At 38.9% G+C, this 13,768-nt stretch overlaps 1 long non-coding RNA gene across 4 annotated transcripts in view; it reads left to right on the top strand.

Moving 5' to 3' along the window:
* LOC147173507 (uncharacterized) overlaps positions 1 to 13,768 on the top strand; it is a 79,868-nt gene that overhangs the window by 42,494 nt on the left and 23,606 nt on the right. For 3 of the 4 annotated variants that reach the window (XR_015094897.1, XR_015094895.1, XR_015094896.1), the window contains 2 exons: positions 8,167 to 8,223; positions 8,311 to 8,823. This is a non-coding gene — a long non-coding RNA (uncharacterized LOC147173507). Of the gene's footprint in view, positions 1 to 8,166; positions 8,224 to 8,310; positions 8,824 to 13,768 lie in introns of those variants that run through there. The other variant, XR_015094898.1, reaches the window with a different exon arrangement.

The following is a 13,768-nucleotide window of genomic DNA, read 5'->3' as shown; positions in this document are numbered from 1 at the left end:
GCAAGTGTTCATTTATGTTTCGGCAGCAAATCTATTATTGCCTCTGCGAGTGGTGTGTGTGCAGTTGTGCTGGTGTGTTTAGGTGCGTGCATTTTTCATGGATCACTGTACATTTGTAAATCCATCAAGGGGACAGGTGCGCTGCAGCGCCTGGCCTACTTCTACTTCTGCATGGGGTATGTGACTAATTCAATGCTCAAACTGCCGTAATACAAAGAAAACGCAATGGAAACTTTTTTTTTTCAGTGCACAACCACAATGAAGAAATGGGAAATGTGGTTATAACTCTACCTTGTTAGGGCTTTTATGCTCAGATACATGCAGGCAATCCTCAACTGTGGATGTATTTACCTCTCTTCTCCTGACTGCTTTTTTCAAACTCCCACTCCTAGCCTATTTTTCACCATTGCGTCACTTGTTTTTCCAGTTCTCCCCTTGCTCTCATAATTGGTGCAATTTACCATAAATATCTTGAAATGCCAGGTGGCTCTCCAACATAAGAGAGGAGCAGTTTCTCCCCCCGAAGACAATTAATTAATTGCTATGGAAAACTAATATTGACTAAATTCCTGTTCCAGCATAAAAAGTAGGCAAGTTGTATTTTTCTTTCTGGGGCACACACAATGATTTTCAAAGCTATCCATTTTCCACTTTTACTTTTTTTTTTTCTAGGGATGTTTGATTCAGATCAATACCAATACTCAACTCTTGAGTACTCACCGATACCAATACCAAGTACCAACACCAAGTGCCAACACCACTAGTACTTTTGATACATAGAATTTCTCCCCCAAAATCAATGACAGATAAATCTAAAGAAATACCTAAATCCCAATATAGCATTTTTCCCCTAACATTACATAAAATTAGGAGTGATTTTCTATTCTTATAATTTCTTGTTCCTGATCATAAAATATCCACAAGTACCGATACCTTGGGTATCAGCCCAATACAATGCCTGGTATCAGTACTCGTCCATCCATATTTTTTATTTTAGGGAAGTTGGGATCAGTCTCCCTACCAAAGTCAAAGTAATAACAGAAGTGGGCATTCCGTTAATCTGTCAATGACGGACGCCCGTATTGTTGACGGTTGACGAGTGATGGGCAACTTGGAAAAACTGAATAAGCGTTGCTGAAAGTTGGTTGTAATCGTCAATCCGTCAATACACGGAATGCCCATTTTGCTGCCGAATGACGAAAACAGACAGTCAGACCATTTTACTGAGGTATGACGGATTGACGATCACATTGCGGTTCAACTTGGAATTTTCCCATGGATTGATGATGACGGAAGGGGGTCCCGATTGTTGGCGAATGACAGACTCAAAATTCATTGACGCACCCATGTCTGTGTAATTGTACTTCAGTACAGAGTGTGAGTTTTTTTGCCACCTCTGTCATATTGTACAAATCTGACAATGTATTCTTACACCCCTGCTCAAAATGGTCCTTGCAAGTTATTTGTAACCGCAACATCTGGTATCTTCAGACCGTCGTAAACCGACCCACTATATCCAGGCTTCACCAATTCCGGTCCTCAAGGTCCGAAGTCCTCCAGGTTTTAGATGTTTGCGCCCACTAGCACACCTGATTCATATAATCAGCTCTTCAGCATGCCTGATAACGATCCTGATCTTTAGTAGTCTATCAGGTGTGTTGGTAGGCGGAAACATCTGAAACCTGCAGGACTCCGGACCTCGAGGACCGGAATTGGTGAACTATGCACCATATATTGGAGCCATTTTAGGGATCTTTAGAATCTCAGGTTCCTTGAAAATTTTGGTCAAATTCCAAAATGAAAAACTTGCTAGGGATTGTGAGCTTCATTTCTGTCTTTGGCTTTTTCCTACAACATAATTTAATAAATTGCCATTCCCGGGGTAATTTCAATTTCCAGTCAAATTCTGTAAGGTCTCTGGTCACAGACAATTAAGAACCTGAATGGATTAAAAAGCAAACTTCAGTAATTTAATGACTTGACAATATTTAACAGCTAATTTCATGTTTCCACAAAATGGTTTTCTATTATTCCCCAAACCTCTCCCATCCTCAGTAGCACTAACCAGCCCTCGAGGCATCTCGATTCCCTGCACTCATCCTTTATTCCCGATTATAGCTTCAACCACCAAGGTCTTCGTGACCTCAAGAGGGCTCTCAGGATCAGACAGCTCCTGCTTCGCTTGCATTTCAGCCACGGTAACTCGGATGGCTTATCTGTTTCATTTTTATTGAATGGGTGAAGGTTTCCTTATACCCTTGGGCTCCAAGGGGGGATGCCCACATGCTGGAGTTAGGGAGCTGTTTTTATGCTGATTGAAGACGAACATGTTAGATCCCTCGCGGTGAGAGGGATGACATGGTCACATGCTGTACCTGCACAAAAGCACATAGACTACATATTTGTCATAGGCCCCATTGGAGCTCTGCGTGAACAAGGAAGCTGTGATAAGATATATTTAGGTCCAGAAGACAGATTTTGTCTTCACTACAGAAATTTATTTCATACAATAAAAATGTGGTAGAGCAGCTTTAATTGGATATTTTTTAACAAAATAATGGCATTTATCATTTAAGAATAATTTGAACATGGGTGGTCTACATTATGCAGTAAAAGTCAAGGGCATGAAAGCCAGATTAAAAATCCTCTGAATTATGTTCCTTGGAAAGATGAAAACCGGTTGCAGTTGTATAAACGCACTTTGTGTGCACCAATCTCATGCACCTATGCCCTTGGAACGCCCTGATTACAATGAGAATGTGGGGAGCCGCTTCGATTATCGATTTGAGTCGGCTGCATTCCATCTGACAACAATGGCTGTCTTTTCTATCTGCGCTATTCAAGAAAAATACAGAAAGAAGGAAAACTACACCTTCATTTAAACTACGCTTTGCGCTATATTTGCGCTGGGCACGAAAATGGGGCCCAAAATGTGTTAGAGGACAATCGTTGATTGCATGTAGAAAGGTCATTATCATTCATTATTTTGCCTTTATAAAAATACACATTATTATTTTATTTTATTTTTGCAATAAATTTATTTATACACTCGATACTTCCCTTTTCCATTAAACATGCAACCGTGACGCTGACCTGTTAGTTCTCAGGAAACCCAGGCTGTATGTGCCTCCAACCATTATTTAATATTCAGCATATTGGGTTTAATGTAACAGTTATTGGATTGATTTGATTGGATCATCTACATTCTTCACTACTTGTTGTGCTCTTGCCAGCTTCTTGACTAAATTATTACACAAGTGCACAAAGGTGAGGCATTCTGCCCTGGAGCCATTTCTTCTAGGCAGAAATAGTTATCATTAGGCTCTTGCATAGTGATACTAAACTAATGACAGGATAAAATTAAATATTAATCTCAGTATAGATTTTTCTTGTTTTTCTTTGTTTTATAGAGATTCCACACCTCAACAAGTCAACACCATTATAAACAGTAACATCTTTAATGGTCCAAAACCGCTGTTAAAATGTCTGGCTAACAATAAAACTTTGCAGGAGCATGTTGGGCTAACGCTCGGAGCGCTCTGCTTACATTAATCAACACAGACATGACTAAATGGACCATGATACCATTTCCTGAATGGAGGTGCAAACAAATCTATGTTACAAAATGCCTGCAGCTGCTGACCTGATCTGAGGTGACAGAGCGGTGAGAAGAAAATAAAGAGGCAAAGCTGGTATCACATGACAAATTTAGACATCAGTGCAGTGGAGATGGGAACACACACAAACAGTAATACAATACTAGACACCAATTGCATACTGTACAGTACTCTATGGCCACAGTTCTTCTCATGTTTCATCGAGTCAATCAATTAGCTCAGATTTGTGGATGTCACGTTTACTGAGTTAACTACTATGTAATTACTAGGTTCTTGTTTAAAAAATAATAATAAAGAGGTCTGATTTTGCTGGTGTTTGACCCTCAGTAAATGTCCTAGCACACAATGTGCAAGTGGTAAGAAATGTCCTTACAATACTTCAGATCTTTAAATGTATCTAAATGCTGCAACCATCTCCCACCCCAATAAAGACTCTTTTGGGGCCTCAGCAGTTTAAGCGGCACAACACTGTTGACCTCTTAGCTAATGATGCACTATGTAATAATATGTGCATGTCGAGAGTGACTTTTTCAAAGCACTGCATAAATGCTCAATTGACTGTTTCATAACAATAACTAATGACCCCAAAGGAGGCAATTACACCAGAGAGAAAGGGTCCAAGGGCATTTTTCAGCCAGAGTGGTTAATAATTAGTGTACATGATATTTTCACCAATATCAGATACAGTTGGCAGGTCGGCCCCAAAGAATGAAGTTTAATAATAGCCGCAATAAAACACCCCATTGGCAAGAGTGTATTGTACTGTCAAAACATTTATGCTGACTAATTTGCCAGTGTGTTTTTTCTTTCAGTTTTTGTAATCAAGCTCCAATGTCATTAAAGTACAAATACTGCAACTAAAGAAAGATTAATGATGATCTCCAACATTTTGTCTTTGCACAGAAGCTCTTAATAGTGCACAGACATTCTCCAATGTTTCTTTTATAGCAGAAAGAAGGAAAAAGAGACATTTCAAGAATAAAGTCAAAAGTTGCCAGTGACATATATTCCTTTAAAATGATATAAATCATAGCTCAAAAGTGCGTTGGCTATAATGATGCTAGTACATTTAGCATTTGAGAGCAGAGACAAGGACTTAACTTTTCATGATTTTTATTTAGCCTCATTTTAATCATATACATTTTGGAAGTTTTGTTAACAACACACTTCTCTGTGGTGTGTCAAATTTAGAATATATGTTTATTTTCACTTTACAGGAACTATAAAGTCAAACTAGCTACACATGTTGCTCCGTTACACTTTTGTACACACAAGCTGGCTGGCTTAACTCGAGATAAAATGCTCTAAATGTCACATTTAACAGGATAACTTTGAAGGTGGCTGCTGGAAGCTGCTGTTTATTCTGTGTGAAGCAGATGTCTGCCTGCCAGTTAGATGTGATGAAATCATGCGGCTGTGTCTGCTAATCACTCACTCTGGCTGAAAGGTGAGCAGAAATGAGGAGAGCCCGAAAAGGTCGCAAGTAATTAATAGCCTACGTGAGAGGTCTGAACTTTCCAACCCATGCTCTTTTTTTTTTTTGGGTGTGTGTTTCTGATCATTTTGTGTTTGAAAACAGTCACCTTTCATCAGATTCATCAGAAAAGGCCTCTCAGCTGACTCCATTCTAAACTGAGACATAACCCCGCACTATAAAGGACAAGTGTTTTATTGCAATGCATCACATACAGTAACTTCATCAGCGATATTCCCTAAACAGGATTAAGACAATCATGGAGAAGACAAAATGAACGTTTGATAGGGCTCATGGCACAAGGTCATCAAGCCACCTGAAAGTCGAGTACAAGTGATTATGATCCTGTTCCAATCCCATCACTTAATTTGATTGCTACAATCTCAATTATTTTGATTCCTCGGAGGTGCATCTCACACGCGCAGCCAATGTCATTTTCTGTTTTCATTGTGATCAGGCTGCACACACGACCAAACAATTGTAATCATCATCATCATAGGAAATCCCTTGGGCTCATCTTTTCTTCCTTTCCTCGGGTACCTGCTTGACAAAGAAGACAGCAACAATGCAACAATTCCCCCACGGTCACATTTATTAGCATGTAAAATGTGTGCACATACAGAGAGTTAATGGAATATTCTAACACCTCAGAGGATACTGTGGATTGATTTATGTGAAGCTGAGTTAACACCAATTGTTTTTATGATAGGCGGGGAGGATGTTCGCAGATTGCATTAACTCCCCATGTGTTCACAAAATAGATTATTTTAATGGTACATGAAAACCATGTCATGAAAAAGGACATATCTGCAATTTCAAACATGGCAACCCCATTATAGACTTTGGCATGCATTTATTCATCCCGTGGTTTTTATAAATGAGTCCCCTGGTGGATGGAGAGAACAGTTATTTATTATCTTGTCAGTGGTACCAATAAGTTGATATCGGCCATTATCAATGTAACGTAGCAACGATCAGTGCCTATATTTTACGTCTGAACTCCTACTCGGATTTATATGTATTTAAAAGCTCTGATACGGACTGTGTGTATAAAAAGTGTTGTATTTGAGTCAAAGTTTGTGTTTTGAACAATGTTTACTTAAAATAAGAAAATTTATGAAACCCCAGTTCAGGGCTTTTGATGTTGGTTAGTTGTCATCTTAAAAAGTGGAAAATGCTTGTTTTAATCCTCACAGTACTTAAAACTGGCTAACACTCAATGCTTGATCAAATAAGATAATAAAGTAATAAGTATCTTAAAATAAGCAAAATGATCTTGCCCGACAATTTCATTTTAAGTAAAAAAATAACTTGTCAAATCAAAATAAGCAAATTTAGGTTAAATTTTAAGAAAGTATATCTTACTTAAGATTTTAGATTTTGCAGTGTGGGCTTCCCTGCTAAAGCTGCAGATTTTTTTTTTTTTAAGGTTAAATGAGGTCAAAGTATTTAATGATGAACATGTCGAAGCTACTTGAATCATTCCTTGATTACTACTTGATGCATGATGCCTACGAGATGATATTTAGTTACTAATTATTTTGTATCCAAAAAAAGGGTGGGTCACTCCATTTGACGGCTAAATTATAATTATGAGCTAGAAAGTGTGGATATGTTGTACGCTTGCATGCACGCTTTAAGCAATAAACTGTGCTAGACACTCATTTGGATGACCAGCTGTGCATCTGATTGTAGCTGCTGAAGTAATGAGGCTGATTGCTCAGCATGCTGAGAGCCACCTGCAGCACAAAGGACTTTAAGAGCAGGTCGTATGCACAAACAACCATTACCTTTGGAGAAATATAAACCGGGCTGTGTTGTGTGCGGGGTTTGGGTAGCGACAGTATTTTAAAGAAAAAGAAAATCACAAACTTTTTGGGACCGATTGCCTTTGTGCCCCGCATGGTGGACGGCTCGCAGCGGGGCAGGGCAGGTGGTCACCTGTCAAATGTCACCACACAGGCAGTGAGAAGCAGCAGGCACACAAAAGGACAGAACACACGCAGTCATTTAAAAAAGAAAAGAAGAAAAATCAGCAACTGTCTGCTTACTGTTCTGACAGAGTGTTGTGTTGCACACCGCACACATTAGAATAAGGCCACCCACAATCATGGATATCCTCCCCCAAACCAGATGGCTGACCTGTGAGATGCAGCAGGCAGACTGCTAGGAAATACAAAGTAAGAATCGTAGTAGACAACAAGTAAATTGCGGTAGCAAAACTCTTCGAGGGTGGTGAATAACTTGGGAGACATGTCATACAAACACTCAAGTATGTATTTCTTTTGCAAACGGGAAATGAAATGCTGTTGACACAGAGTCAATTAAACAGTAAGGAGCATTTAGGGAGAGAATATTACTGTAAAACTCCATAATGAGTGATCTTTTCAGACATAAACCCTGGAGTGCCCTACCATCATCTCTAAGGCTTGCCGAATCAATGGACTGTTTCCGAAGGAGCCTTTTTAATTAGGCGTCAAGCTAGTTTAGCAACATACTGCTCCGTGTTTTTATCATGTGTTTGATTGCCCTGTATTGGTTGGAGTAACGTTGTTAGTCCATGTCATGCCTTGGCGCTTGATTGTTGCCGAGCTAGCTTTTGTCAAGTAGAGTTCACAAACCCTCAATATTTTAGAATTCAATTTAAAATGGTTTATCATATTTTAGGATACATTTTCCTGGGGGTGGGGGGAACACGAGCAAGGCAGATCCGCAAGAGGTTGCAATGATCAATGGCATTTGTATGGGAAGTCGCCCTCTATAGGCTGGTATTGGAATCAATCTCACTAAGGTGATTTTTCTAGTAGCGTTTGCTAATTTTAGCTGGTTAAGCTAGCGGCTGCTGCTGGCGACCTCATAGCTCTGATAGTCTTGTTTATGTTGTCATTTTTGCAGTCCGAGTTACTGTTGTACCCATATTTTTGCTAGCTAACGTAACAATGATTACATACGTCAATACTTGTCTCGCACAGAGCGACATTCAAGCTAGCACCAAATGCAGACTTCACTCAAGACAGGTACTTATAGGCTACTCTGAATCTATTTCCTTTCCTTTTTTCCCTCCCTCTTCCTTAGGGCAAAAGAGTCAATAATCTACACCTCACTCCTGCTTCCAGCGACATCCGACATACAGTAAGTAAGAGGAAATCACATCTCCCCAACTCAGCTTCTTCTGGAAAGCTCTTTTTCCCTGTGTAATTGCCCTGGTGTGATTGACAGGACCGCTGCCCCAACTTTCTCATTGATCAGATCGCCTTCCCTGCAATTTTACACCATGGCATCCCAGCAGGGTTAGAGGTTACACATTTTATTTCAGTTTCTTGTGTGACTCGCGCAAGAGTGGAGAAAGGCAATTCCCCCAGAACCTTGGCCGGTTTCCTTTTACATTTACCTTGATAGTGCTTTCTGAAATTTAAGATCTCCAGTTGTAAGACTAAACATAACCTTCATCAGAATCAAGTTAAAATCGATATTTTAATTTAAAGGCACAGTTTTAGACTAAGGCCTGCTGTTTAGTCTGCAATAGAACGTGTATGCTTACAGCACATCAGAATGGTCAAATCTGCTATGGAGATTCAAGTAAACAGACATTTAGCATGCTAAATTATACAAAACTATACAAAAACCTATAAAATATCAAAACGCATTATGACAGCCTATTTATTTTTGTACTAGTTTGTGTTATCTTTAAAAAGGGAAATTTAGGTATGAGATGGGGGGTGTGGGGGTTACTTTTATTTTTACAAACATTTCCTTTGCTTTGTAATGCATTCCTATCAGCAGTGTGAATACTGGGCCAATAAAGAATGAGCCTAGAAAATGAAGAAGGCGCAAAAGCAAGGAAACAATCGAATTTTTGCTTTTTTTAAAAATATATATTTTGGGTTGGAAAAGCTCCAACAATGTGGTGTCTAACATCAACAAAAACACATTCATGGCTCACGCTGTGTGATGCAACCAACATCTCAAAAGAGGTTCATAACTCTCCCAGGCCACCTGTGGAATAAGAAGATCAGCCCATTTCAATGATCCTACATCATTTAGCCCGAGTAATGATGTTAGCTTTCCTTTTATAGACTGAGGTGCAAGCCCCATTAAATGAAGGGCACTCCCGCCTTTGCAGGCCAGTGCACAGGGTCCCTGCACAGTAAGAACATCATTAATGATTCTGTTCACAGCACCGGCGCTACTTAGCAGCACTTTGTTGGTTAAGCATCTCTACATGTCTGCCTGGTTGCATTTGGACATTCTAATGGTCTATTTAAAAAAAATAATAATTACGAAAGACACTGGCATTATTAGTCTTACGGGGAGTTTCACCCTTCATCTAACAAGACAACCAGATTATCCTTAGCTTGGCATGGAACAAGAAAAGAAAATGACTTAAATTGCTACTGTACCAGGTTAATTCTATCAGGCAAATGACTTTTCTTTGCTGCATGTAAAAATGAGTTAACACAACAGCCGCTCCAAGGACAGCAGCAAGAGTGCATAACTAACGTGTCTTCCCATGGACTGATAACCATCAAGGCTTTTAAAGCTACTTTTGTAATCTTTTCCAGTTTCATGCAAGTCAGTGATTTTTAATTGTAAATCCCCTGGGGGCTCTTTTCTGCGGGAATGTTCCATGCCAAACAATGCTTCTTGAAAATATCAAAATCCAAACTGGTGTTTTTTTTTATAGTGCAGGGCAAATTTAACCAACTCCTACCATCTTGTTGCATTGATTTGGGTGCAAATTGTCTGATTCCTGACTCCAATTAGCTCCTGTTAAAATCCATCAATCCATTTTCTGTACCGCTTCTCCTCAGTAGAGTCACTGGTGAGCGTGAGCCAATTCCAGCAGATTTTGAGTGAGACTCAAGGTACGCCTTGGACAGCTTTCCATTCAAGCACGGGTCCACATTAAATATATTTAATACAAAAATCGATCCATTCATCCATTTTTCGTACTGTTGAAGGTTGTTTGGAGCTGGAGCCTATCCCAGCTGACTGGCTGGCTGAACCACCCAGAACTTCTTGGGAGTCTACTGCAAGGCGGAGAGAAATAAAATAAAAAAATAATAATCCAGGAATTAGTTTTCCTATGAAACAGTAGTTAGGTTTCCATCCAATTGATTAAAAAAATGTAAGCGTATTTACTGAAAATGTGCAAAACGGACTTGCGACTAATGCCCTTTTCCATAGCCAAAATTCACATTTTACTTTTTTCGCTACACTTCAAAATCCACCCCATCTAAGCGTAAAAAGTTAGTTTATTTGCGAATGTTGGGCCCTTTTTTTTAAATTCTAGTGTTTCCATTGTGTTTTATTTTCACATTTCTTGAAAATTTGAATAAAAATACTAGTGATGTGTCCCAGGTTTTGGGAGAAAGGAAAAAAGTATGTTCAATTAAGTAGTACATATACAGAAAATATATTCGGTAGAATGTGTGGTGTACGTAAATAAAAAAAATGTATGTGCTATATTTTTACAGTAATATTGAACATGCACCTTTAATGTTTTGAGAGTCTTTGCTCCAGTCAAAAAGCAAAGTACAAAGCAACTGACTGTAAAAAAATTAATTAAAAAAATAAATACATTGTGGAGAACTCTTAAATTTGCTTCACATAAAAAAGTTAAACTTAGTGTAGAACAGCACATAGAAGTCAAACAACAGTAATACCTGACGTATCGGTACCATGTATGATAAAGATAAGCTAAATCAGGATATCCTTGTTCTGGACCAACCCTGAAGAGAAACTTTTTGAATTTTCTGAAGTTAAATTTTAGAGGAATGGTAATGAAAATGGAGGTTTGTGACATCCATTGTGCTGGTATACCTGCACCATTAAACCATTTCATGTGAAAATGTTGGTTACAGTAACGCTCACACAAGGGATCTGTTGAGGACCTCTGAATCATTAATGGAGAGACCAAAGACTGTAACATGAATTCAAAAGGAAGCTGAACTTCACATGAACCAGACAGGTTGCGTTTCACAAAGCCTTTGACAGGCGACAGGTGACAGGGGAGAGGTGTTTCCTCGGGCATCTTGCAAATTAATGCACCAGACAGAGTTGATGCACTTGCGCTGCTTTTAAATAAATTTTGCTCGACAACATTGACGCAAAAGGCAAGACGAGTGTGTCAGTCAAAGGTTGGTCTCGCTGGACTTTACGGAAATTTAAAGACACCTCTCAATGCTTGTCTCGCTGTGAGCTCACCTTCATGTTCCTCCTTAGTGTGTTCAACAGAAATGAAGAGGTTTGACATCAACTTTACATTTTCACAGCGGAAACAATGAAAATGCACATAATGTAAGACATCTGTGTTGCTGTTCGCATCTCCCGTGTTTATTCATGTGTCTGTCAGATTGAATTTAATGGGAAAGGACAGAGAAGAAGATTACCATTATCACCATCGCAGCTAACACAGATGATGTCATATTATAAAGAGAGTCTATCACTTTCCCCCCTAAAGTCAAAATCCTATTCCTGTTATTGCAAATAAGCATTTAAATAAAATGATCATATCATTCAGTAATAAAAATTGTGTTTTTCCTCCCACAGCATCAGTGATAAATCTAATTCCACCAACCATGCACTTTATTGCAAGCAGGAGATTTTTATTTCCCACCTTGATGGTGGCCTGCAGCGAATATTGGCTCAGGCATAATGATTAAATGAGTGAAAAAGGTTGGTGCATCCATTACAAAGTTTGGCTATGTCTCCACAGCACCAACATATACTTGTTACTTAAATGGAAAACGCAAAACACGCTGTGATTACAAACAGACCTTTATTTCTTCACATCTTAATGGCTGTTTGGCGGCTTAGATACATAGATAGCAGCTGTTACATATCGCCATGTCGAGATGAGTCTTCTTGGCATTAAGCTTTAATCAAAAATAAAGTTCACTGGAGAGGAAAAACTGTTTAAAACAACAACTTTTAGACCCTTATCTAGAAGAAAGCCTCTTCTAAAGATGACACACAAGAAAACCTACAAACAGTTTGCTGAAGACAAGTAGACTAAGGACATTGATTACGGCGACCATGTCCTGTGGTCTGATGAGACCATGAAAAACGGATTTGATTCAGATGGTGTCAAGTTTGTGTGGCGGCAACCAGGTGATGAGTACAAAGTATGTCTTGCCTATAGTCTGGGGCGGTATGAGTGCTGTCGGCATTGGGGCGCTACAGTTCATCGAGGGAACCAGGAATGCCAACATGTACTCTCACATACCGAAGCAGAGCATGATCCCTACGGATCGCAAAACAGGCTTGTGTATGAATACAACAATACTAAAAAAATCTAATTAATCCACTTTTTTTTTTATTAAAAAAATATATAAACGACTATGAAATGCCATTGAGCATGTGATTTTTCACTCATCAAAACCGTTTTCTTCCGCTTCAGAAACAGCCCAACTATATGCCTTTGTTGATTTTTGACTTATTCATATTCAAATTGCACTTTTTACATAATTTCTTCCTGGAAATTATCTTATCTAAGGCCCTAAACCTGAAAGCATTTAATCATGCACAGAAAGCCACTCATTAAAGATTTAGACATAAAAACGTTGAAGACCAAAACGGGCCTCAATTGAGACAGTAAAGGAATTATCATTGTTATTTTCTGCCTTCAAAATCATTCTGGTTCCACATGATTGGATTGCACAGTTAAGGTACAGCGTGCCGTCTAACTGCCAAGTATAAATTAGGGTTGCGAAGAAAAACTGCTCCATTTTCTAATCAGAATTTTTCACAGTGGTTGAAAAGAGGGGGCCTATATTTCTCCGGGGAATGATTTTTCACTTTGAATTACTCACTGTGTCCATTCATCTCCTGGCCAATAAAGTCCAGGATCCTGCACACACCTTGTCATCTTGGAGATTTGGTGTCAGTCCAGATGAATTACATTTGATCCCCATTCTACTGTGCTCCTAATGGCCACAGCAAGCTAAAGCCTATTGCTAAGGCACATCAAAAGTACTGAATAAATTCATTCAGGAGAAAAAGGACTAATTATGTATTAGAATTCAAAACAGTATTTAATCCTCTGGAAAGCAAATACAACTCGTTGTAGAGTGGAAAAACAATTGTGTATTTTCATAATAAACCGAAACTCCAGATTTCAAAACGAGATGAAAATTATATGATTTTGTAAAATCCTGTCTCTGCTGATCTGTCACTGTGAAACTGTAATGTGACAAACAGTGACACACCCCCTTTCAAATCTGAAGTAAATTATCGTTATAATGTAACATTAATCCAACGGCCATAACGTTCCAACAATAATGTTAATCCGACCGCTAACAAATGCCGGCTAATTTACTAGCTCATAGCATGGGGCCATAGTAGCCACTTGCTGATATACTGTAATTGTGTGTCAAGTTGTTTTTCATCAAAAAAATGAGAGAACATTTTACGTCTCCAGAGAATGATTTTTCACTGAGACTACATTTAAAAATGGCTTCTAAAATTTACACTACACTACACATTACCACAATGTTTGATCGAAATGGACCCCGTTCAAGATCTGTAGGGTTCTCATGTTGATAATTTCCCTCCAGTTCCAGTTCCAGTTATCTTTTTATCATGTGACTGAACCCCAATGCAGCCATAATCTGAGCTCAGTGCTCAAGTTGTCAATAAATGTCAAGGCCAACCGTTTTGTACTGTAAATGCTTCT

Source organism: Leptonotus elevatus, chromosome 5 (assembly GCF_054856555.1).
Source record: "Leptonotus elevatus isolate MCC_2025b chromosome 5, RoL_Lele_1.0, whole genome shotgun sequence".
Taxonomy (NCBI): Eukaryota; Metazoa; Chordata; class Actinopteri; order Syngnathiformes; family Syngnathidae; genus Leptonotus; species Leptonotus elevatus.
The sequence above is the reverse complement of the archived record's forward strand: the minus strand, read 5'-3'. Positions and strand labels throughout refer to the sequence as shown.